The sequence below is a fragment of the Acanthaster planci genome, linkage group LG08 (assembly GCF_054643075.1).
Source record: "Acanthaster planci isolate LZ-2023a linkage group LG08, COTS_SCS, whole genome shotgun sequence".
Taxonomy (NCBI): domain Eukaryota; kingdom Metazoa; phylum Echinodermata; class Asteroidea; order Valvatida; family Acanthasteridae; genus Acanthaster; species Acanthaster planci.
Genome location: NC_141784.1, coordinates 21,851,268 through 21,876,164, shown reverse-complemented (window position 1 = coordinate 21,876,164; position 24,897 = coordinate 21,851,268). Strand labels below are relative to the sequence as shown.

Sequence of the window (24,897 nt, the reverse complement as noted above, 5' to 3'; positions counted from 1 at the left end):
CAATGCACAATGTACATGCATGGTTTCTAAATTCTTTCCAACCACTACAGTATCACTATGCCTATTTGTTTGTGAGAGATAAGTCATTATGTTATACACGTACATGTACATACATGTACTAGTAGTTTCCACATGTTTGGGTTTACACATAACATGTAATTTGGGAGTACACGCCATCACTGAAATGTTGCTTAAACTTTAAAATCCTGAATTTCACACATGAAGTTCAACGATGCAAATTCAATACCAAATTTGGGAAGAATTTCTCCTACATGCTCTAGCAGAAAAATAAAACGAAATATCATATGGCATCATCAAAACTGACATGCCCTGAAGAACAAACCATTGCTAGGCGTTCATGGACCTCACAATCCCTTACCTTTTATCTATCGTCCTAACTATGCCCACTATTTGCTCAGGACACAAAAACCAGGGGGCTGTCAAAACTTGTTGATAATACTGTGCTGATGCTTCACACCTATAGATACTTCTTACAAGAATAATGTAGATGTAACTTTCATGAGACAATGGCTATGACGCATGCTTCCATCATGCAATTTTAATTTTTACAAAGGAAAGTTGCTAGGAAGTTAAATCTATACACCAATATCTCCTGAAAATACATTCATCATCTGGAAGTGAGCTGACAAAAGCTCTATAAATTTTTCAGAATATGAAACCCCTGTCCACCTGACAACAGATCAAGTGAGAAAATGAATGGCTCTTAAGATCCTGATTTGCTATCAAATTTAAAGTTTAAAGAGAAAAATATTGACCTGCGGAAGTCAGTTTCCTCAGAGGTACCAACAAGATTGTGGATTATATACATGTACATGTACGTGTACAGATACATGTAGATGACGTCAAATGCATACAATGTGGAATTACTAAGGCTCCTGAATATAAAAGCAGTAAGAACCAAATTATTCAGCTAGGGTTTGCCTAAACTTACACTGCCTTTTTGTAACCATTATAAACACAATGCCCTAAAGTTGACTCTTGTAGAATACAGCAACACCCATCATAAGTTTAATTCTGTAAGAATGTGAAGAGACTTTAAAGGTTAAGATTCATACACTTTGGAAAAAGTCTGTTGAAAAAACTACCTACAAGTAGATGCTGATAAACAGTGCATGAACATCATGAATTACCCTAATTGAGCAAGAGAATCGCGAAGCTGATCATCCCTCTATTCTATGTTATAACATTCTCAGTAGACAGTTCCCCGGCCTTTTGCACCTCATGGGATAACGGTAATAAGGCAATTATTTTAGACATTCCCCAATGTACCTAACAAGGATTAAACTCCTGATCAGTTCAAACCTTAATCCATTCTAAGTAATCTTATTTATCCTCACACCACTAATAACCAAGACAAACAACAACAGCTATAAACACCACCCTGACAAAAACCACAAGTGCTGCACATATACATGTAAATCCCTATGCTGGTCAACATCACAGCACAGGGAAACACCTAGTCTCTTTGTACTGAATTCAGAGAGTTTATAACTAACTTGCATTGTAGCTTTCAACACTTATACTAACTCTTGGGTACACCATTTGTGTAATACGAAGATACCAATAAGCACACATTTACACAATTACCTGATATCTCAGGATATGGCAAGTGATGCATTTGAGAGTTTTAACAGCTGGGGCTGTGAGCCAGGCCAGTCACTAACTCAACTTGCTTATTATATCAACTCATGTAAGTCCCAAGATGTCAAAAACTTCACCTCTTCGCCTTAATACATGTACCTGTAGATGTACCGTATCAATGCACTATAGTCAAACAAGAATAATTCATCCCAAATATATCAAGTGCCCAAATCAAATAAAGTATAAGTCATTGACTTTTTAAATATTTAAATATTATCTTTGAATGCCTTGAATTTGTTCAAAAGCATGATAATGTGCATAATTTTTACAGTGCATCATGGAGTAGGGCTACAGATTTTCATTTTCATTAAAATCCTTGCAGCAGTTCAAATTTTTTACATTTTAAGCAAACACAACTTCCATCACAATGGTAATTAAACTTCTTCTATTTGCCAAGCTTCCATCCATTTTTCATTTATTTCCCGTTGGGTGTCTGCGTTCCATTGGTGTGTCAACAACACGTGCAAGAAGGAACAGTCATTTATGCTTTCCTATCAGATTATTTGAGCAGCATCTCAAGATGTAAGCATGCACCCTACTGTTATCTGGAGTACATGTACCTTTAAATGATATTACTGGTCTACAGTGGAGCAGATCAGTAACTTTAGGGTCAATAAGACATCTCATCAACAGGAACAATCAATCCAAACTTCCAAGCATTCCAGCGACCAATTCATCATATCACCAGACCTCAAAGATAATTAGAGTTCCTCATGATTAAGCACACAAATAAGACAAATCTGGCATTGCTCAACCGACCATGACTTCAATCACTAGCAAAAGGTCATCTTGTGGATAGCATGTCATCTGCTTTAAGCATACTCTGAAACCACTCAAAACAGTCCACAAATCTGAACATGCTTTGGCTATTTTAAACATTCACTTTTTAGACATTCAATTGACAAATTCTGGGTATATTTTTTTTCAACAAAAGACTAATGCCAACTTGCGCATGAAAATTGAATCCTCTGTTAGGAATACATACGATGAATTGAATGATGTGTTCATTATCAAGATCTCTACCTTGAATTTCTACAGTGTACACGACTGGATTCAATCATATCAGGACTTAACCAGTATTTTTAAATTTTGATAGATAGCAATCAACAATTAAATGCTAAAACACAAAAGAAAATTCTTGCAAACCCTACAGAACATTTGTAACACCCAAACACATCTTAACTAAAACAACTTAACACACTGTACAATATCGATGCATGTGTTCTAAGTTTCAGATCACATCCAAGATACATCAATCTCCAAACAAGGCTCAATTACTTGCAGATATTTATCATTTGTTAGCCTTCTTACCAGTACGTCACTGCTGACGAGACAACACGGCACGCCAAGGAATCATTTCTTTACCTCTTCTCAAATGTCTCCAGCAAGAGACAGCAAATCTTCCCAGGTATAGCCTACAACCAAAACCGTCACATGTAATCGACCTTCCGAGTGTCACGGTTTGCATTTTTACCATCTTTTTTTTTCCTCTCTGTGAATTCCAATCAAGTTTTTCTGTTCAGGTATTCTGTCCTCCAGCAGGCCTTGGGCAAATTCTTGCTTTCCTCTTCATTTTCATGCTTCCCTTTGCAAACAATTGTACAATCCTGCTGAACGGAATAGCAAGAGGGAGAATGACCAGTTTGAAGGAAGGGTCGCTGTTCTGTGTTTCTGGATGTGCAGCATAACATAGTATTAATAGTGATTGGAATGAAAGTGAGGAAGGAGGAAAAGACATGAGTGTGTATTAAAGTGTATAGAAGAAATTATTATGTTCAGATCCTGGTTTCCATCATTTCAAGTCAAATATGTACAATGCATGCCGGGTGTGATCAGTCAGTCTGTGCAATTACTTAATCTTTGCATGATCTGTCAATCTCATAGTAGGATTTGCCAATAAATCTGCCATCAGCTGATCCTTTTTTAATAATTTGTGGTTTTTGGAGACTTTTGAAAAAGAGCAGTAAACTTGGAGACTCACACAGAATTGACTGACAATGCGACGCAACTGCCAGGGAGGCCATGTTCCCCCCCACACTTTTTCAACTGGAGGGGGGGCATGGCCCCACTCACTTTTTGCTGGTCCTATAATTGGGTGGGGCTTAATGGATCAGTCTATGGTCTCACAACCCCCTCCTACACGTAGGCATGTATGCAGTCTCTCTGCCCTTTGTGTGATGTACATGTATGGTATTATAAAATACTGTACATTACACAGTGTACGATGTATTAATTGTGCCAAAGTCTCTCTACATTCAATCAAAATTATCCACTCCGAGTGGAACAAAAGAGGGCGTGGTTGTTTGGTACTCACCACACAGGGGCGCGCACGTTTATAATGGAGATCAATGGCGCATTTGACAAGGAGCATGCTGAGTACGCGTAATGAATTTATTCCTTAATGTATGGCCTTTGCATACACGCAGAATGTACATGTATGAAAGATCCCGTTAAAAAAACCTAACAACTGTCTTTCTTTTGCCGCTTGGGTTGCACTTCAACTTGGGGCAGATACCCAGACATAGTATTATGCATGCCAATGAATCATCTGGTAGCCATGCCCTTACATTCTGTATTAGGTCAATGCGACATCTAGTGGCAATGAAACACACTTTTAATTGGATGCCAGAGCCATTTTCATTTGTTCAACACCAACTCGGAGACAAGGAAAGAAACTGTCAAAAATGCAATCTTGCATAGTTGTGCTTTTAGCCCAACTGGCAGCCATGCAGCATATGCAGCTTATAGTTGCCTTTTGTTTTAGCACTTTTTTTTCCCAATAGTGGTATTTCGCCAGATCCCAAAGTTGTTTTCAAATCTAAGTTAAAAAAGCAGTTGGTCCATTAGAATGAAGATTACATTTTCCCATTAACTACTCGGAGCATATGAACCAGCCAATGAATGCAACCAGCCTTGCCTAGAATTTGTCTTTGAGTGGATGCCAATGTCATAAATGTAGGTTGGTGGTGGAATTTTTTCTGTGAACCCCCCAAAAAAGCACTCTAATCTAACTCAATCAGGTATACTATAAACATGCAGACTGAATTCTTTTTACATATTTACATGTAGTATTCACATATCCTTGACATCCTTCAATCATTTAGTTCAAGCACAGTCCGGACACAACAACTTTTGGATGTATGTACATGTATGTGGCAAAAAATGTTGGATGTCCTACAGTTAAACCTTCCTTCAACTTTTAACAAGTTTTCAAAATTCTACTGCTAAAAGAGGCCACGCCTGATTTTCTGTAAGGCTGTGCCGAATATCCAAATAACCAAATATTTGATCAATTGTCGAACATTTGAATGTTGTTTTTCAAATTTGAATATTTGAATGCAAAATTAAAGAAAAGGAAGGAAAATTTTATTTTGTTTTAGATGAGAAAAATTGCACTATGGAGGCTTCTTTCAAGCAGGTTCAAATGAAAAACATCAGAAACCTTACAACGATTTAAAAAGTAGCTTATTCTTTAAACAATTTAAAAGGAATAGAAATTTTTAACAGGGCAAGAAGTTTTGTTCATCTCTTAAATCTTACTAAATCGTGGCTAGAGATACTCCTAGATATGAGAAGCTATTTTATTGATCACAATGTACAATTCCATGCATTATTACAACTGACTTTGAATATGGTTTGTTCATCAACAATCTGCCAGTCGGTGCGACCGAATATTCGGATATTCGATCAAATTGAAGGTCGAATATTCGAATAGTGAATTATTCAAATTGACTCAGCCCTAATTTTTTGCCTTCAGTTTTGGATATTGAGTTTCAAAATTTGAATTCAGAGAATTGATTTTTTCTGGTTATTTGAAAATTCACATTTTAGTCCCAGTCTTTTAATATAGCTTTCCTTTCAGATTGAACTATTACCTTTTCAAAATAAAACTGTTTGTAAATAAAAGATTTCACAAAAATGTTTACATTTTTTATCTGACAGTTGTGACTCGAACAAAGTTGATCTAATGTAAAAGTCAGACAAACTAACTCAAGTTGGTTTAATTGCAATTGATCAATTTCAAAGGTTTAAACCAAAATAATGAAGAAAATTATTATTAGTGAGTAAACTATTGCCTCCTTCATATATAAAACACTTTACTTATTACTTTACTACACTTACTATTTTTCATTGTTTTGCTGCAATATCCATGGCCTATTGTCTTTCTGAGACAGCTTCACATGTCAGTGAAATATGGAATACTAGTCTAGTCAAAATTCTACATTTCAAAGAAGCTTACACTTCTCATCTTACCTGTGATTACAGCGTGAGAGAATTCTTGATGTCGACAGTTGATTGCTTGTGATTAAATTGCTGCTTGCATCTAACAATTCATCAGTAGCGGTGTTGTTGCCGTCAAACTCCTTATCTTGAATTACATGTACCTACATGTACGTATGAGGAATTCATTACATAATAAATGTCACTGTGAAGCTAATGAATCATCACTAATGATGTGAATTCAACGGGGGCGGAATGATTTTCAAAATAAGAGGAACACTTCTCCCCCCCAGCTTCCATCACCAGTGTGTGCATTGTCCTGGTTAAGCTGGAGGAATAGTGTTGGGTTCATTTGTAAGGTGTCCTGCCTTGTAAACATGCTGCCATTTGAGGAGAACTTCGTATCATTTTCCCTTGGGCTTCCTGCTCATCACAACATTGAGCAAAAACAATTACTTTGAAAACTCAGGTAAATATCTGTTTTTCTAGTTTAGCAAAACACACCATGGTTTATGAGTTTTTATGATATTTTTTGACAGGCTTTAATAAGGGAATGGATGGTTGGTGCGACGTTCATTCTCCTGAGCCAGCCTTAAGGTTAGTTAAGACCAACAAAGCACACATCCCATTCATAAATACCACTTTAGTCAGCGAGTCAAAGGAAATCAATACGATAAATTTATAAGGATTTTGTTCAAGAATTTTAGTTTCATTTCCCCAAACACCCCCGTCCATTTGATGGTATATTCCTTGTGCAAGTAGTCCAAAAGAATTCCCTTATATGGACTTGGCACATGCATGGCAAGTTCCCCTTGCTCACAGACTCTTGACCAATCGGAATCGCTTCAACTGTCTTGTATCAAGGTGCCAGCACGTGCTTTATGCAGCAGGCATTATCAATTGCGACTACATGGTCACGTGACACATATCGACAAATAGGAATAGAAAAACTTTCCCGGGATTTATGAATCAGTAACAATGTTAGACATGGATTAAACAAAATTTGACAAGAAACTACATGTAGATATTTGGGTAGAGGTGGGGGTTGGAACATAAATGTATATAATCGGCAACATGCATGTACATGTATAACTCAAGACGTTTTGGTAGGTTTTTCTACTGCATTTAATGTTAACACACATCTAGGCCTACATTTATGTTTAGTTGTCGATATCACATTTTTTCTGTGGAAACAGATAACATTTGTACCTTACATACATTGCCTAAACAATGCAGACTAGTATACGTACAGGTGTGCATATAACTCACCAAGAACCAAACTTAATTCAAAACTTTGGCAAAGATGTATTCATTTTAGGGTGAGCTGTCCTCTCATAAAGAAGTAATTAATATTAACACCACATTAAATGTGCCAGTCAACGAAGCAGGTATGTATAGTAACACACTTCTGTATGAATTATGCAGTTAGTTTAAATTTGATTTTACATTACTAGGCCTAACAAGTGTTTTCTCTCATAAGCAAATGGCCAACATGTAAATATACTTGTAATGGCTTTCACAGTCCAATGATGATCAGTCATTTACTGCTGCTTGTCCTTTGAACAGAGGTATCAATTTGCACTTACTATATCTATTAAAAGTTCAAGCCATCACCTCACGGCACGCAACAAGATCCATGCTGGTTAAGTATGATATTATACATGTACACTCTCCAACATACATGAACATGTATGCCATTAACGCCTTGGCATTTTCAAGCACAGACAAGCCAGCACTTAGTTTTCTTTCGATCTGGGCTCCCAAGGGTGGAAAGAGAAGGGGCCAAATTTGGCAATTTTCAGCTTTGTTATTTGTGAGATGCAGTTCAGTGTGCTCTAGTGTGCAGCCTGCGTACCCCCCACAAGCACTGAAACACAAACCCCTTAATCAAATCAGTAAGTACAAACGCCAGGCTAGAGGTGTGTAGAGGGGTAGCAGCAGACCAGACTTGGAATTCAAGGAGGGAGGAATTAGAGAGGATTATTCACTAATAAGCACTCCACGAATTGCCAGTATGGATGACGTCCGTAGACTGACAGAGTAATTCTACGTTGGGCCTATAGGCCAGATGACAGATATTTTAAGCTGTCTAGAAATAAGAGAACTTTTGATAAGCAATACAGACTCATGTACGGGTACTTGTATCAGAACATTGTAACTTGGAGCTATGTCCTGTTGTTCACTAATTTGCAAATGGAAACTATGGGGAAAGTGTCCACGTAGACATACATGTACATATATACATGTACTTACTTGACCAACGTTTTTTAATTGAACACTGATAGAACACAAATGTGACTCCCTTAAAATACACATACAATGTAGGTAAATAGATTCAGTTACATGTACCTGGTGTTCTCAAGAACACATCAGGCAACAGTAGCCACTCGAAGCAGTTTCACATTTTAAAAATAAAACAGGTACATTGCATGTGTAATTGAGCAGTGCCATGAACTTGATGAAGACTACAAGTACAAAAGAAGATATACCCTAATGCAGTCTACCCACATGCATAACAACATTGACCAAACATTGAAGTCCTACTGGGTCAGGTTATTCCAACCTCCAAATTCTTCACCCCAGGCTGATGTTTTCTTGCCAGGTCAGCAAGGTGGAACAATTCTACACTGCAGTTTAGCGATATCAGGTTCATTGCTGCTTCTGGGTAGTATGCCAAAATTTCAGCCCTCCGAGCTGGACTCTTTTCTGAGAGTATTTTTGTCATTTGTTTACAACCTGCCTCTTTAACGGGAATGACACATTCTTTGATTCTATTTAATCTATAACCAGAACAAAATTCTCTTAAAGTTGATAATCTGTATACAAGATTAAAATCAAACTCAATAAAATTAACACTGAAGAATATTTGGATAAAGATACATACATACATGTACAGTGTACGCGTATACGTACAGTGCAAGTGTCCTACTGTATTTACAATAGAGCGGTGACAAGACACAATCATGCTTCATTTGAGAAATGTATGTACATGTACATGATGTATGTATTACAGCCAACTTTTGAGTACACTGGTACATGAGATATCCAAAAAAGTAATTTTACAAGCCTGTATTGTGTCACTGCACTTCTCAAAAACAAATTCTATACAGTTTACCAGAGAGTCTGTGAGTTTACATCTTGGAGTGTACATGGGGTCATATTTTTCTGAATTTAAATTGACCTCAGCAACTGCTTCCATACATCTGCACTTAAGTGCAGTTTGACCCTGTAAGTCCAAATTAAATTTTCCCCTTGCCCTGGTAGACATATTCCAATATTTTACTCATGGAATCATTTCAAGTTATACAATAAATTAGTTCAGTGACAGCGGTTATTCTCCAGGGATATGGTACCCCTACAGTACCTTGACATGGTAAATACAAAACCAGATGGATGGACCATGTTACCTTGGAAGATTAGAAAAGAAAGCTGATTTAGCACTTTTTGGTTCACAAATACTTTGGCCTTTACAGTAGGTTTTGGACTGTAACTAAGCCTTACAAGTTTCAGTTCAAAGATGACATTCATACAAATTGAACAAAAATTAGGTATAATATTTCTGTTATTGAATATCTGGATAAAATATGTATTCTTAGAATGAAACAGTATATGATGTGACTGTATGCGATTGAGAACTTGAGAATGGTTTCTTCATTCCTACATGTACATGTACACATGTAATGACAACATGGACGGACAACCAAAGTTCAGTCTACAAATATGTATTTCTACATCACTGAAATTTAATTTAACTTTTTAACTTGGATGGCGAAATGTTCACGAATAAGCACTGACTTTTTGAATGTAATTTTTTGCACAGTGTGTGATGTCATGGCATCTTTTATTAGGTGTGCAGTCACAGTCTGGTAAAATTAGGGTTGGATGCTTCAGAATAATGACCCACTATGGTAAAAAGAAAGACTAACCACTTGGGTATGAGACACAGGACAAGAAAGTAAAAATCCTGACTAGAAGGCATCAATAGAAAGAATAGGCAAACTGCACGACAGAAGAATAGCAAGCTGGAGAGTATTGGGTTTCTTCATTTTATCCAAGCTCTTGACGCACACCATTCTTCTCCAAAAAAGCGCAGCAGCACGAAAACATAATTGATCGAGTATCGGAAAACGTAGAAGATACATCTTCGGCCAAACAGGAAGAACCCTCAGCTATCCAAACAAAAGTCCCCAACCAGCAGGAGAGCTCAGCCACTTTGCAGGCTCCCTACATTGATTTTATGCAAATTTATCATGCATTTTGAAGAATTTATTTTATTTACTGGCCACTTTGCGCAAGTGGTGTGAATACTAAGGAAATTAATGGATATTGTGCTTATGCATGGTACAGTTTGCATGCATGCAAGCCATTCCATTAATTTACAATCACTTACTGGCAGAGATAAAAATCTAGCCACAATTACCAAAATCACTAGGACCACTGTATGTTGTGCAGATGTCCCGCTGTAAATTTATCAAGACTTCAGAAGTACGCAGAACTTGAAACATGAAATTGTAGAATTAGAATTCTTAAACACAGACAAATTTTCAAAGGTACTATCTACCGGTACATGTACCAGAGCATTACAGACAGATGAATCAAACATTCTTCATTCAGCTGTGATGTGTCAACAATGATTCTTCTGTTGAACTCAAATGAAAGGGTTCAAATGAAACGGTTCATATGAATGATTTTTTCCTAATACATGTATCTGTCAACATGTATTTTAATTTCAAAATATTTGCTTACAACTCTGTAATACACATATTTCTACATATGAGGTTTTAAAAATGTCTTATCAGATATTCCACACTATTCATTCACGTCATATTACATTATAAGCAAGTAGACATGAACCAGTACATGTACAACAAAAACACCTGTATTACAGGAGGTCAACTCATTCACCTCCTCTGGCTCTCCCCTCCCCCTCCAGGTGATATTCACTCTCCACACCCCTCCAAGTGATATGGAAGAGGCAGTGATTCACCCCAATACTACTTGAATGATCGGTTCTCTTCAACTTGAAGTGTTCATTACACTTCTTCCTATCCTTATGCTGAAATGCACAGCAACTGTGCATAATTCTCTACAGCACATTTGTACACTCAATGCTAGTTCCTACAATATTTTTATTCCCAATGAATTTCAGAGCACTGAACTTCACTACATTTTTACCAAAGTGCCAAAAAGATGGTTTTTATTTTTTACTGATAAAGTACATGTACATGCTTAAAATATTGTTTAATAATGAATGTTATGATAGAGCATAATGAATTCTTTGATATCTTTAACCCACTGCATACTGTACATGTATGTCTGATTTCAAATGTTAATATGGCCACAGAAATGTGCACACCCAATGTATACATCCATACAGGTGTGTACTAGCTCAGTGTTCACAAGAGTATGCTTCACTGGTTGAAACCTACGTGTACTACATGTACATGTACAGTAAATGAAGTATTTTTACTGTATGTACATGTATACATGCATATTACTGTAAAAGGCAATTTTCTACAAAGTGATGACAAAAGATAAATTCCATTCAAGGCAAACAATGCTATCAACATCTACCAAAGCAAATTGAAGTGATGCTGTAAAAATCAATAATCCATAGATGACCAATAAAAGTTGGGATTTTTTTTTTTAGATGAGTTGTAGTGTACTGCTGATCTTGACACATGCAGCTACAATACGACTGCGAAATAAGAGAGGTTTTGAAAGTATACGTGTACATTGTACTACTACCGGTACCAGCAAGTGTAACACAGCCATCATGCAATTCATACTAGTACTCAATTCCAATCAATTAAGAAAACTTAATCAGGCCTGGATATGCATACACATGTACATACATGTACGTCATATACATATGCATGAACCATACATGTACATGTTCATTATATAACACAACGCAGACGTTTATGAATGGTATCTGTAACTGGCTGATTGCACAGCAAGTTTCACACTGTACATGTACAGGGGGGGTTCAGCAAAATGGAGAACCTTCTGTGCTGACTACGATGCTGAATTATTACATGAGAATCTGTCCAATAAACAAGTTCCAGTCCAACCCTGGTCCCAAGAATTTTTGCACGAAATCTTTCTTAAAAATTAGGAATGTACATCAAGTATTGATAAGACATGAGCTGGGGTCCAACAGCATGTGTGGCATGTACATGTACTTTTATAAACAGAAAGGTACATGTGCATGTATGGCAACAGAACTCCATTCCCACAAAACCTGTGTACATGTATGTAAGTGTTAACTGGATATTCAAATATGTTTAATTACTGCAAGTCATCAATTCATTGAAACAAAGTCCCAACAAATAAATCAGTTCCTGGATTTTGGAACACCTGTTAATTTAATCCCATCCTTGATGCTTTCTTGATGAAAACACAGCATTTTAAAGGATGCTCAGAGTTTTTTCACTTGCTCAATTCTCCCTTAAAAATTAATTTGTTGGATTTCAACTACCAGCCAAGGGCTCCTTTTGCTTGGACATGTTTCTGCATCAATCCTTCACGTAAAGGCCTAAGTGAAGTGCACCCAGTTAGCTTTGTAATGAATATAGCCGTGCAAAAACTGTCGTCCTAGCTCTTGCGTGTTAAGCGAATTAATCCTAAACACACCCGTAGGTCTGCCCAGGTCCAGACTCTGACTTTAATCAAGCATACTCCCAAAGAGCTAATGAAATAAGTATGGATTATGGGGAAATAGGAAGATTATACTATGAGCTCCATCAGTTTACTGGAGAGGGTTGGAATATACATTTTGGTTGAATGCTCTGCACTTTTACAACATTTCGTGAGTGTAAATTTATGCAGATGATCAGATTTGAATTGATTATACAACCAACCAAAGTTTTCAGATGTACAAGCATAGGAATTTTCTTTGTGAATGTACCATACCGTTACATGTACATGTATATACATGTATGATGTACGTATCAAACCAGTATTCCACACTTCAAACACAATGCCATAATCATTTTTATGACAAAGTATAAACCGTTACAATGTATGTTAGATTCATATTCCACACATGCCCACAAACTCATGTCAACGGGAAAACACTAATTGTATCCACAATCTTGCATCAGTGCACCAATCATTGTACCTACATGTATAACAAAACATGTAAATACAGCACCAAGTACATGTACATGTATATATGTAGCCAGAATTCACTGCATCCAAGTTTTTCATCCAAGGAAGACAAGACAAAGGGTACAAAATGCATTACCAATTTGAACAAACCATCCAACTGCCATTTCATCTGAATGCACATTTACATGTAGTACATTTATGTGTTATTGTAGCTCTGGGTCAACACAGTACTAATCCATTAAAATGACACAGAACAATGCAATATGTACCGGTAACTCTCATACAATTTCATTAACACCATGGCCACCACAGAGACAAATTATACACCTCGTGTTTTTCTCTCCTTGTCTTTTATTAAACCAAGGAAGCAGAGATTGCATTGCATTGGTAATCAATACAGGACATCACTTCTCTCCTAGAGGGTGTGTGAGCCAACAACAAAGGATAAAGAAGGCAGCGTTGTGTGGCTAATTCATGGTACATGTGGCACCACAGAGGAATTTATCGCATGAATAGCTAGCACATACAACTACAAACAATATGAACTTGAACTAAGATAAATAGGCAAATAACATCTACAAAACCATTTTCAGTTGGTCAATTATAGCATAAAACAACAACTACCACTGAGCACTGGTACAACATCCTTTACAAGTCACAATTTGTGGGTAACCAAACACAAAAGTAAGCAGACAAAAACAACATCTGTATACCCAGCACTTCCAAAATGTGGCAAAGTATTTGCACATATACACTTTCACTGGCGCCTTATCCCATGTCTGAAAGATTCTCAAATCATTTTTATTGAACACATTTTCCAATATGTCTCATGGATACTAATTTACACATTTTGTGAACGACAAGACACAAGCATGAACAAGTTCATCTGCATGTCAATAGCAGTCTGCGTACAACCATTCACTCCTTCAAATGAATCTGTAAAGATTCAATGAATTCATGATAACAATGTCATGTACATGCCGATACCGGTATGAATCTCTTTCCAAGAAATGATTCTTCAGGTTTTCCTGCCTCCAGATTTTTGTCTCATCAGCCCGGTGGACAGAAAAGGAATGTGAGCAAACATTAAATGACCGCTTTGATTAATTAGTTCATCAGTTTATTAATTCCAATGAGAAATAATGTACTGTGAGATTTTGTAGAAACTTCCAATACCCTCTGTTATGAACCAACAAAGAATTCTTTGTGTAAATTGGAAAACAACCAATCCAAGCCAGCTACATGTACATTATCTTGACTGTAAAATATCCTGATGATTGGAGTGTCTGGTATTAATGCAAAGGTTTCAGTTTTCATGGATGCAAGTAAAGAGCAGATGTTGACATTAAAAACTTCACCATTAGTGTACTGCCTCCCCTTCCTCACTAGAACTAAAAATATTTCAAGTTACATTCATGTACCGGTGCTACCCGTACTGCTGAATGCACATTTGTATCTTAACTTTGGCAGGGGACTGGAAAATTGTCCTAGGAAAATAGAAACCTGGGTCAAATTGCAGAAAACCTAGAAGGCTTTATTGAATAAAGCTCCTGATGTTGCCACACTGGTCAATCAAGAAAACCTAGAGGACAGCATCTAAATTGGAGAGCTGTAATATGTAGTCAGTTCATTATCACCGAACTTGTGCAGCTATTGTTCCTTGTAGGATTGGTTATTACGGTGCAATCAGCCCTTGGCAATTTCCTGTTTGACAGACACACACACATTCCTTGAAAACCCCAGCAGGTTAATTATGATTCGTTGACGTCTGATGTCTTGTCATTCCCTAAAGCAGGAGCCAAGACTTCTACTTACGTATGGTTTACATAAACAAATACATGAAAAATACTGAGTAAATGGACAACATGCTCTTAACACCACAATCATGATATCTGAAATCCTCCAATATGTAATTACTATATAAATCAAAATGTCTAGCTAACCTAACTCGGGTGCATGTAATCTCACAGAATCAGAAATAAAACTGCAAGTTGAACGTAGCTGAACATACATGTACAGTACCGGTATGTAAGAGTGATAACTTTGTGGGTTTTTTAAGCACGTATCTCACATTAGCCAGAGAAAGAGGGGAATCTTCATTTGGGTTCAGTTTCTATTCTACATGTACACAGCATTTCCTGAAAGCAGGAAAAGTGACTGACAGACCACTTGAGCATCACACCAACCATAAATTCAGAGCCAAGCAAAATGCATGTGGATAAAATGAAGAAATACTACAATCTGTTCACGCACAGATTCTCAGACCTACACAGCCTCACAGATTCCCAGACTTACACAGCCTCACAGGTTCCCAGACCTACACAGCCTCACAGATTCCCAGACCTACACAGCCTCACAGAATCAATACCATAGATTAATTTGCAAAATCAATGTGAGCTATGCAATGTGCCGGAAAAATATAATTATGAATGCACACATCAGCATCTGGTGTGGCATGAGTCTCTGGAAGCTACTGTACGTTCTAAATGGAATCCTAAGGTACCGCGATAAGAAAGATGGAATGTTGTTGATTTTTATGAGTTTCATTTTTGGTTTTGATTTCTTACATGGCACAAGGTGTGTAATATGATATTATCTACCAGTACATGTACAACTTACATGTACATGTAAGTTTACTGAATTTCCGTGTGTAACCTGTACATGAAGATGCACAGTAAAAAAACACTATGAACATGTACACAAAACCAGTTTGGCTGAAACAGTATGCGATTCAAGGAAACAAGATCTTGCCAAGGAAGTCAAACAAAAACAGCCCTTTGCACATGAGAAGCATTCCACTAAGATTAAAATATCATCACGCCTACTGGAACTTGTACATGTAATTGATACACACCAGCATTTCAATAGGAAATGTTTTACTTTTAGTGTTGTATGGAAGGAAAAAATGGAAGATTCTGCTATGAACTCATCCCAAACTGAACTCCATTGTGATCAAAAACGGATGATAATTACTGCACTAGTTTAAGATAGGCTTATACACAGACCGGCAGAAGGGAATTTTAAATGAATAATGTTAATGGCTTTATTACATTGAGGAGATACATGGATAACATTAGAGAATTTGATACACTTGTATAGAAGAGGGCAGCAGAAGACAGATTTATAAGGGAATCCTCCACCAGCAGTGGTGCTGGGAAGAAATAGGTCAGGGAGAAAGAGAACCTACATGTACATGTATATATGACTTCCATAGAAACCTTTTTCTCAAGTGACTCTGACATACATCATGGGAATTCTGTGTAAATCTCTCCGAAGCAATGAATTTGGTCTCTTGCAAATGCTCCTTGAAGGATTACAACACAATAGTGAATATACCTAGTGAAAATGCTCGGCTAAATACATGTAAGCTACAATAGTGAATATACCTAGTGAAAATGCTCGGCTAAATACATGTAAGCTACAATAGTGAATATACCTAGTGAAAATTCTCGGCTAAATACATGTAAGCTACAATAGTGAATATACCTAGTGAAAATGCTCGGCTAAATACATGTAAGCTACAATAGTGAATATACCTAGTGAAAATGCTCGGCTAAATACATGTAAGCTACAATAGTGAATATACCTAGTGAAAATGCTCGGCTAAATACATGTAAGCTACAATAGTGAATATACCTAGTGAAAATGCTCGGCTAAATACATGTAAGCTCCCCTTCCTCCCTCCCCTTCCCTTTTCAAAAATCCATTAGTTACAAATTCACAAAAAGCTAACAAGGGTGACTACTTTCTCCATTTATATGGAGGAAATGCTTCTTTGCAATTAATGTGAAATGACGCAAGCTGCAACATTCATTCTCCGATATGCACTGTACCCTGGCAACTGAGCTCCAGAGAATTGTTTGATGGGGCTAATGGCTCCCAACCATGTCCATGCTACTCTTTTCAGATGGCTTAATTAAAGCCTAATTTGCAAAGTAATTCAGGATTACTTTTATGTAAATTAACTCTAAGTAAAGTAGAACACAAAATGTACAATGTACATGCATGCCTGGCAGCATGTCTACTGTTGGAATATATGGACATATGTACATGTACTTTTAAATTCAATTACCCTGCACATGTACACTGTGATTTAATAACACTTTTTCATTACCACCAAAATGTACGGACAGCTCAATACAAATGAGCTTGTATTGACTTGTATTATGGTGAAGACCATCACATGATTCCTCTTTGCTTTACCACTGCAAATCTCTATTGATTTGAAATGTCTGCTACGAATTTTGGACAAGTAGTGATACCAGTACCAGAAATTAGCATGAGGCTACTCATCATCCATGTTGAATCAACCAAAATGGCACAGGAGGTAGAGTACACTGTACATGTAGGAATTCCATGGTACATGAACATGTACATGTAGGAATTCCATGGTACACGTACATGTAGGAATTCCATGGTACATGTACATGTAGGAATTCCATGGTATACATGTATGTGCATGTAGGAATTCCATGGTACATGTAAGAATTCCATGGTACATGTGCATGTAGGAATTCCTTGGTAATGGTACACGTAAGAATTGGATGGTACATGTAGGAATTTCATGGTACGTGAACCGGGTACATGTAATTGTATTTTACACTGGTGCAAATTTCCAGGGCCAGAAAATTTATTTGGATGCAGATGCTTCATTGTAACAGCTGCTTCGATATATTTTTCAATTTGCATTTTTTTTTGCACAGTCACTTCTGATTATTTTTCTCTTTTATTTCGTGTGCAACCAGCAGTCAATAAGCCATTTTTTAAAATCCAATGCAATAGTTAAATGCATAATGCTCCAAGTAAAAGAATGTGACATTCCAAGCTTGCTAAGAAATACTAAACTATAACTGAATTGCGACAAACATCAAAGCCATAGTACATGTAACTACATGTACACCAAGAACAGGACTGCTGTAATAACCTAAACTCTTCATAAAGACAACCTCTTGAAACTCAATCCAACTATTTCAAAGCATTTTAGTGGCCACTCTGTTTGTGGTCCCTCCTAGCAAAACACATTTGGTAGTCTTCATCATTCAAAGAATAAAGTACACTGCACAGAGTGCCTACGTTCAACTTCATCAAGACACATCTTAAAATCATCTCTAAGACCCCCGACCAATCTCTACCCGGCACATCTCCCGCCAACCAAATCCCACTTAATACTCACAAGACGCTTATCATGAATTTCGAAAGCGGTCATAATTGGGTTTTCAAAACATCCCCTAGATCTCCCCTGAGGGAAAAGGTTTAACATCTTTGAAGCAAACTATCACTAGGGATTCGTATTCGGACATTGCCGTCATGCACCTTAGTACAGAAAGGCTATTAAACTCAATATTCAGAGAGTTGTTTTTACTGGCCCCATCGGGCAGAAGTAATTAAGCTGGGCTAAAGAAAGATGATGAAAAAGCCATCAAGAAATTTTCAATGTCTTGTTTTACCGCTGATTCTCTTATATGGGAGCAAAATCACAGGATTATTGACTGACATTTAATTGAGACTCCGAGACATGAATAAATAAGTTGGATGGAGACATGGACGAAGTAATTATTCAACAAGAGCTGCCTATTTCATTCACAAAAAGGGCATGCTTGAGTTCATTCCCAGCAGATTTGGAATACCTAATGATCACTGCAGTGCTCAGTTTATTTTTTATTTTACTGGTGATATCTTCACGCACTGCTACAAGGAAGCTGTGAAGTCTTCACACCTAAAGCTTTAAAACAAACAAAATAAAGGAGAATTTCACAGCATTTTTCCTGTATTCATTCAGTGACTCATGGTTTGATACGCTGTATGTACCCTACATGTACATGAACCATATTCACATAAGGCTTGCATTTATGACAATCAATCAAAGGATCGCTACATGTATGTAAGCCAACAATAGCTCTAGTAGAATTTCCCTGTAACTTCATCCAACCTAACATTCAGCAATAAGTAATTGGCACATTTCTGGTACTAAATATGAATTTATCAAACTCTGTATACAATGTCAATTATATTGCAGCTATAATTCCTTACATTGTACATGTACATGTTTCTGAACTGTGGATGAATGTACTAAATCCTTCAAAATCACTTTAAAAGGTTTCATTAGAACTCAGGTATACACATACCTTTACAAATTGTTTTGCTTTATGTGAGAACTCGGTATGTCACGCACATGTGTACATGTACATGTAACATACAAAGTAACATGTACATGTACTAGTACATGTATGCCTATGTAGAAACAGACCTGCTACGGCATCCATGCACAAAATAGGCCTATACATTTGTAAGATCAATGAGGCTGCTGTGGAAGTGTACAGTAGTCATAAGAGGTCATACCCACAAGCAAGGTCACTTCCAGACTAATAGCATCTGACTCTTACAAAGACGAAAAGGAGTCGGCTGTTCAGTGCCCTGTGAAAGTTTTGTGCTTTTTATCATCTGTGACAATCTACAGGGGGAACTGGACACCAATCCTTTCAATGGCAAAGCAAAAATATATTGTATAATATAAACATGTACATGTAAACTTGTACACTGACCGCATAATTATAAAGTACTTCACTCAGACCAAGGATAATTGCGCAATACTGTTCACAGTTCAGACATACGTATGGATTCAAATATTTCTAATATTTCTAATTGCTTAATATACATGTACATTTATAATGTAATGCACTGAGGTAAACTGCTCACAAACCCCAAGTTCCCTTTCCCTTCTTTTGTCGAAAAGACAACCATTGTTGAGCATGGGTACATGTAAGTCTAAGACTGTACGGGCACAGACTAATGCCCAGAGCTCAATCTTGTACCGGTACCATTGATCTCTTATTGATCTGTGGTACTCACAGAGACCAACAGGAACTTGACTTCACAATGAGTAGTTACTGGTAACCAGTGGGCATACCAGTTATGAATGCTTGGGTACAATAGGAAGTGTTGAAGGAGGTGGACCAGTCATTGTTACTAATGATGACTTGGGGGAAAAATGGTTTCCAAAGATCCCCCAGGCAAGATGTAACATACTACATGTACGAAAGGTTTTACACTCTGTGCATAAAAGCACATAGAGTACCACACATGTACATGTACATGTTGTATTGTGTATACACTGATAATACATGTACATTTTGTGTATTGTACAAATGTAGGTCATAAAGAAACAGCACATCGCCAGTAAGGCCAAAGACCATATGAGTGTGTACACACACGTACATGTACTCAAATAAAATCACAAATATTTTTCTGTCAACACATATTATTACATACATGTGTAAATGAGTAGGACTACACATGTATACATGTACATGTACACTCAAACTTGTGGAGTGCTGTGGCCTTGTGGTTAAAAGTATCAGATTCGCAGTCAGGGGCTAAAGCAGCAGGTTGCAGGTTCGAATCCAGTGCCTGGAGTCATGGTGTGTATGCCCTTTGGCAAGGCACTTTGTCACTCACTGCTTGCTTCTCCCCACCCAGGAGTAATTGGGTACCCTGTGAGGGCAAAGATGGTTTTTTGTGGTTGATTTTAGCCGCTTTGCACCAAAAATACTGGCTGCATCGAGCTGTATTATTCCCAGGGAGCTGAGATGGTACTTGGAATGTTTCATGGGCCCAATGTGCAGGAGTAATAAAAATTCTGGGTGGATATGTTGCTCATTATAATGAACTTTATTATTAAACTTCATGTTAATAGAGTTAAATGTTCATGATGAAGCTTTTAAAAGTTATCATAGGAAAACTCAGACAGTTTAATGTATGTGCTTGTTTTGAAGGCAAGTTCCTGGTATATTTATTTCATTCCAATAAGTTTTAAATTTCAGTCCAATCCCCATTGGCAGGATGTGGTAAATGCTAAATATCTCTTCTCATGGCATCAATTTTCAGCTCGTCAAGCAGTCACGATCATACATACATGTACTCTACAAGTACATGTAGCTGCCTCTTTGGATTTCATTTTGGTTTTCAGTTTTTATTTCAATATACAAGTACATGTACAGGATGAGTGTGACTACGTATGTGTACACGTACACACTACACTTCTGGAAAACTTAAATACCAGCAAACAGATTGTACACATTAAGTTACATGTCTATGTCAAGTAAATTTGATATTGTTGAATAAGTTTGATACATGTATCTCTGTAGAGGAGCAGTTTAGAACTTCAACCCTTGCTCTGCTGGACTTGAAGTAATGACTTTTCAAGTTTTCAACATTTCAAACAATTTATGTTGTCAGTTTGATGAACTCATCATTTCGATCAAATAACAATGCTACAATCACCATTGTACAATGTAGTTTGTAGTCAGTATGCTGTACACATGTACATGCACATAAACAGGTAATGTACCAAGGTATCGTACAGTATGCAATGTCCAAATCTTGGTATTCTCTCACTTGAAAACCATTTTTATTATTACTTGCGGTATAACTGCAGAATACCCAGAATACTATTCCAAAAAGAAGACCGCTGGAATCACTGTTACTTGGGTATAAGATGAAAATCCCCATGAGATCAGTATGTACATGTATACATGTAAGTAATACATCGTAATATACCAAGCTGTTTCCTCGGGTGTCAAGAAGCATCCATACACGTACAGTATAAAGAATTCTTTCCACGTTGAAGGTACAAAAACTGTACTAGGCCAACCGGTATACTTCATCATTGTTCAGAAGCTGCAGCAAAAATACCCTTCAGTCCATGTAACGTTAGGTCCAATGACTTCACAGCACGAGAACATTATCATTTTACATGTTTTATCATTAAAAACCATAACTGACACTCTCTTAGTGCTTGGTCTGAGTGATCGTGGAGGAATGTTGTCTAGTTCCTCAACCGCACCAACCCAGTCACATTACTGTCAAAAGAAAATTCTATTGTAACTGTACATAGGGTACAGTCCACTGATTCAAGCCCCACTGAAAACAGTGTAAAATCAACACTGTTCAAGGCCCATAATAACATGCATACCTACAAGTAAATCCCTGAGATTTCTGACACACAAATTAAATTATTGCCTGGTCCCTAATCATTCTATTTCTTTTCAATTTTTTATGGGTTAACCAATTACATTTTTAATTATTCCAACAAAACAAAATCACTCCCTGAAAAGTGATTTTTCCGAAGTCTGATTGCAGCCATTTCTCAAGTGGCAACCCAACTTTCTCAGGCACTTACACAGTCACATGCAGGACATGATTGATAGGATGATTTTTAAACTATAGTTTTTGGCCATTCTACTCTCACATGAAAGCTCATGGGAAGATGATCCTGGCAAAAATTTACACAATCTCACCATTTGGGGAGCCAAACGATCTTATTTTTCAAAAGATACTGTAGGGGCACTTTTAAGGCTAATGTGCTGGCCAGAACTTCTCACATGAATTAGCGTACTGCACCCTGTAGACACGGGCCCTCGTTGGGGGGTTATTTGTCGTGAACCATGGTCATGATGGTCTAACACATGCTACTACTAGAGCTATTCATGGCAATGTTGATATCGATACCGAATTTTTGAACATCATGTAATGGTGAGACACACAACACGATCTCTACAGGATTTATTAATATCGAATTCGACGGAATTCCAACAATTCACCCTTTAGCGCTTAGATAAAGTCATTTACCTGTTTCACCAATGTCTCAGCCCGTTTCCATTTGGCAGCAATCTTCCAATTGTGGAAACGTGAACGCACCTGCAGCAAAATTTCGATGTCAATAAATTGATCTGGTACCCGATCACTCTGCATGCTGCACTGACGTAAAACTTGGCCACAGCACCCCGCCGTGCTGCCAGTCAGCTTTATGTTGATCATCGTGCACATAAACTTGCGCAAGTCCCTTATATACAGAAGTTTTTGCTTTTAAAAAATGCTGCATATTGTTTCCTCTCATTTCATTCTATTGGAGAATTTCTTGTGCTTAACAAACTTTAGAGTAATTCATTATAGTCTTATCATTTACAGAATCACAATATAAGAAACAAACTAGTTCCTTACCTTTACATAAATTGCATTGCATTAGGTCAAGTCCTTACATTGATGAGGGCGCACTCACACTTACGCGGTGTTGCGATCTCCATAAATGAAGAACGATGGTTACGCTACACTACGTACGAGAAGATTAGAAAACAGTGCACAATCGGACAGAAAAGGCGCCGCCAAGTAACTCTCAAGAACAGGTTGGCCTCGTGTTTTTTACTAGAAATTCATGATTAATTTTATGGTTACATATGCGAAATTTTTTACTCGCTCGTCCCCCAAACACTCCAAAATACATGTTCATGTAGTAGTAAACAAACCTATGCGGACAGCTCTGAAGTAGCCACCCGCCTTTATGCAACATAGGCCCACAAGTTGGAGGTTTTGTGAACGAAATACCCCCCCCCCCAAGTTGTAAGCCACAAGTCCTAAATTCGTGATTTATAAAAATATGTCTGTGACCGCCCCCGATTATAGTACCTCTTATTCTGAATAACCCGTGGGATTACAAAATATTAATCAGCGTAGAAATCTACCGATTTAGTGGAAAGTACCCCTAATTGATCAGTCAAGTTGTCCCGTTTGCCTTGTAATTATTCTTTGATATTTCCCGCTTACCGAATAAGAATGAAATGAATTTCTGAATATTTTCCCCATCTTTATCAGCAGACTATGTTTTCATTGTAACGACTCCTCCATAACGGGCGCAATTTTCTGGACTATTTTCCAACCTCCTACCCGTGAACAGTATGTCTCGGTAACAAAGGGAAGAAGCTCTGCATTTACCCATTTCCCGAATTTTCCCTGATGATTTAAATGAAACTTCCAATTCACCTGTGATCAAGTTGATTGCATAATGGCCACCTGCACTACACAGTAGTCCCCCAAAAGGTACAACCTGCTGAGATCACAATATCAGACAGACACTTCATAATTTAGGAATTTTATTTAAAGAAACCATAATATGCCTTAAATAAAGAAAGTTTAGTTTTTTAATATATACAATTTTACAATAAAATACAATACCGTTTTATTGAATAAAAGAACGGGATGAGTTCCCTTGGATCAAATGAAATGATTATTTTTGCAGGTTTTCCCCTACTTTTTGGTCTGTTTATCAGTAGGCAATCCCATCTCCTGGGTAATGTAGGCCTTACTTAATACATGTATCGGTACATGTAATTAGTTTTCCATACGTGATTTGTTGTGTCATAAATGCGGGCACACGTGCTTAGGCCTAAGTTTTCGTAAACAAATTGGATACTACATTTTCCTTGCAAGGAAATCCTAAAGACGATGGAATTGTAACTCCGGCGCCAGAGTAGTGTCACATCATTTTAAACAACTGGAGATTTCTGGACAGTCCATGTGTATACTGGTAACGCTCTCTTTGCCTTGAAGGTGAAGTACCCGAACCGAGCTAATACATGTATTGGTTTCTTACCTTTTTAAAAGTGTTCTCTATGTTTTCCCCCTCTTTCCCCTAAAAACACAGTCCAGTAGTTTCATCATTACGAAATGCACAGTGTTTAGAATTCATAGGAAATAGACGTGTATGTTCAGGGCTGCCTGAAATTCACTCAATTAAAAACCCTTTTAAACAGGTGTCCGATGAGGCACTCCTATAATAAAAGGTAAACGTGTGCTGGTTAAATAATAGGTAAGAGACAATACTTAATCGTTACGGTGATGTAGTTCGATACAAGTGGTTTTTAGTGGTCGGGAAATTTGTCTTTTTGTCCTAAAAGGCAGGCCTTAAATCCTTACATCAGCAATAATGTGTTTAAAGAGAAGAGCTCGCTTGTCTCCCGTCTGTAAAGAGCTGGTTCAAGCAGGACACGTCACTTTATACCCACCACCCCTGAATAACCCTCTGTTAAACACAAGTTAAGAAAAATACGCAGGCATAGAATTTAACCC

The 24,897-nt window shown here is 37.4% G+C and overlaps 1 protein-coding gene across 3 annotated transcripts in view; it reads right to left on the bottom strand.

The window, feature by feature from the left end:
• LOC110976831 (poly(rC)-binding protein 3-like) overlaps positions 1-22,771 on the bottom strand; it is a 73,736-nt gene extending 50,965 nt beyond the window's left edge. For 2 of the 3 annotated variants that reach the window (XM_022230504.2, XM_022230443.2), the window contains exons 1-2: positions 22,624-22,771; positions 5,917-6,047 (exon numbers count right to left, since the gene is read on the bottom strand). The gene's annotated coding sequence lies outside the window, so the exon portion shown is untranslated. The remainder of the gene's footprint in view (positions 1-5,916; positions 6,048-22,623) is intronic. The other variant, XM_022230487.2, reaches the window with a different exon arrangement.
• Between the last annotated feature and the right edge of the window lie 2,126 nt (positions 22,772-24,897).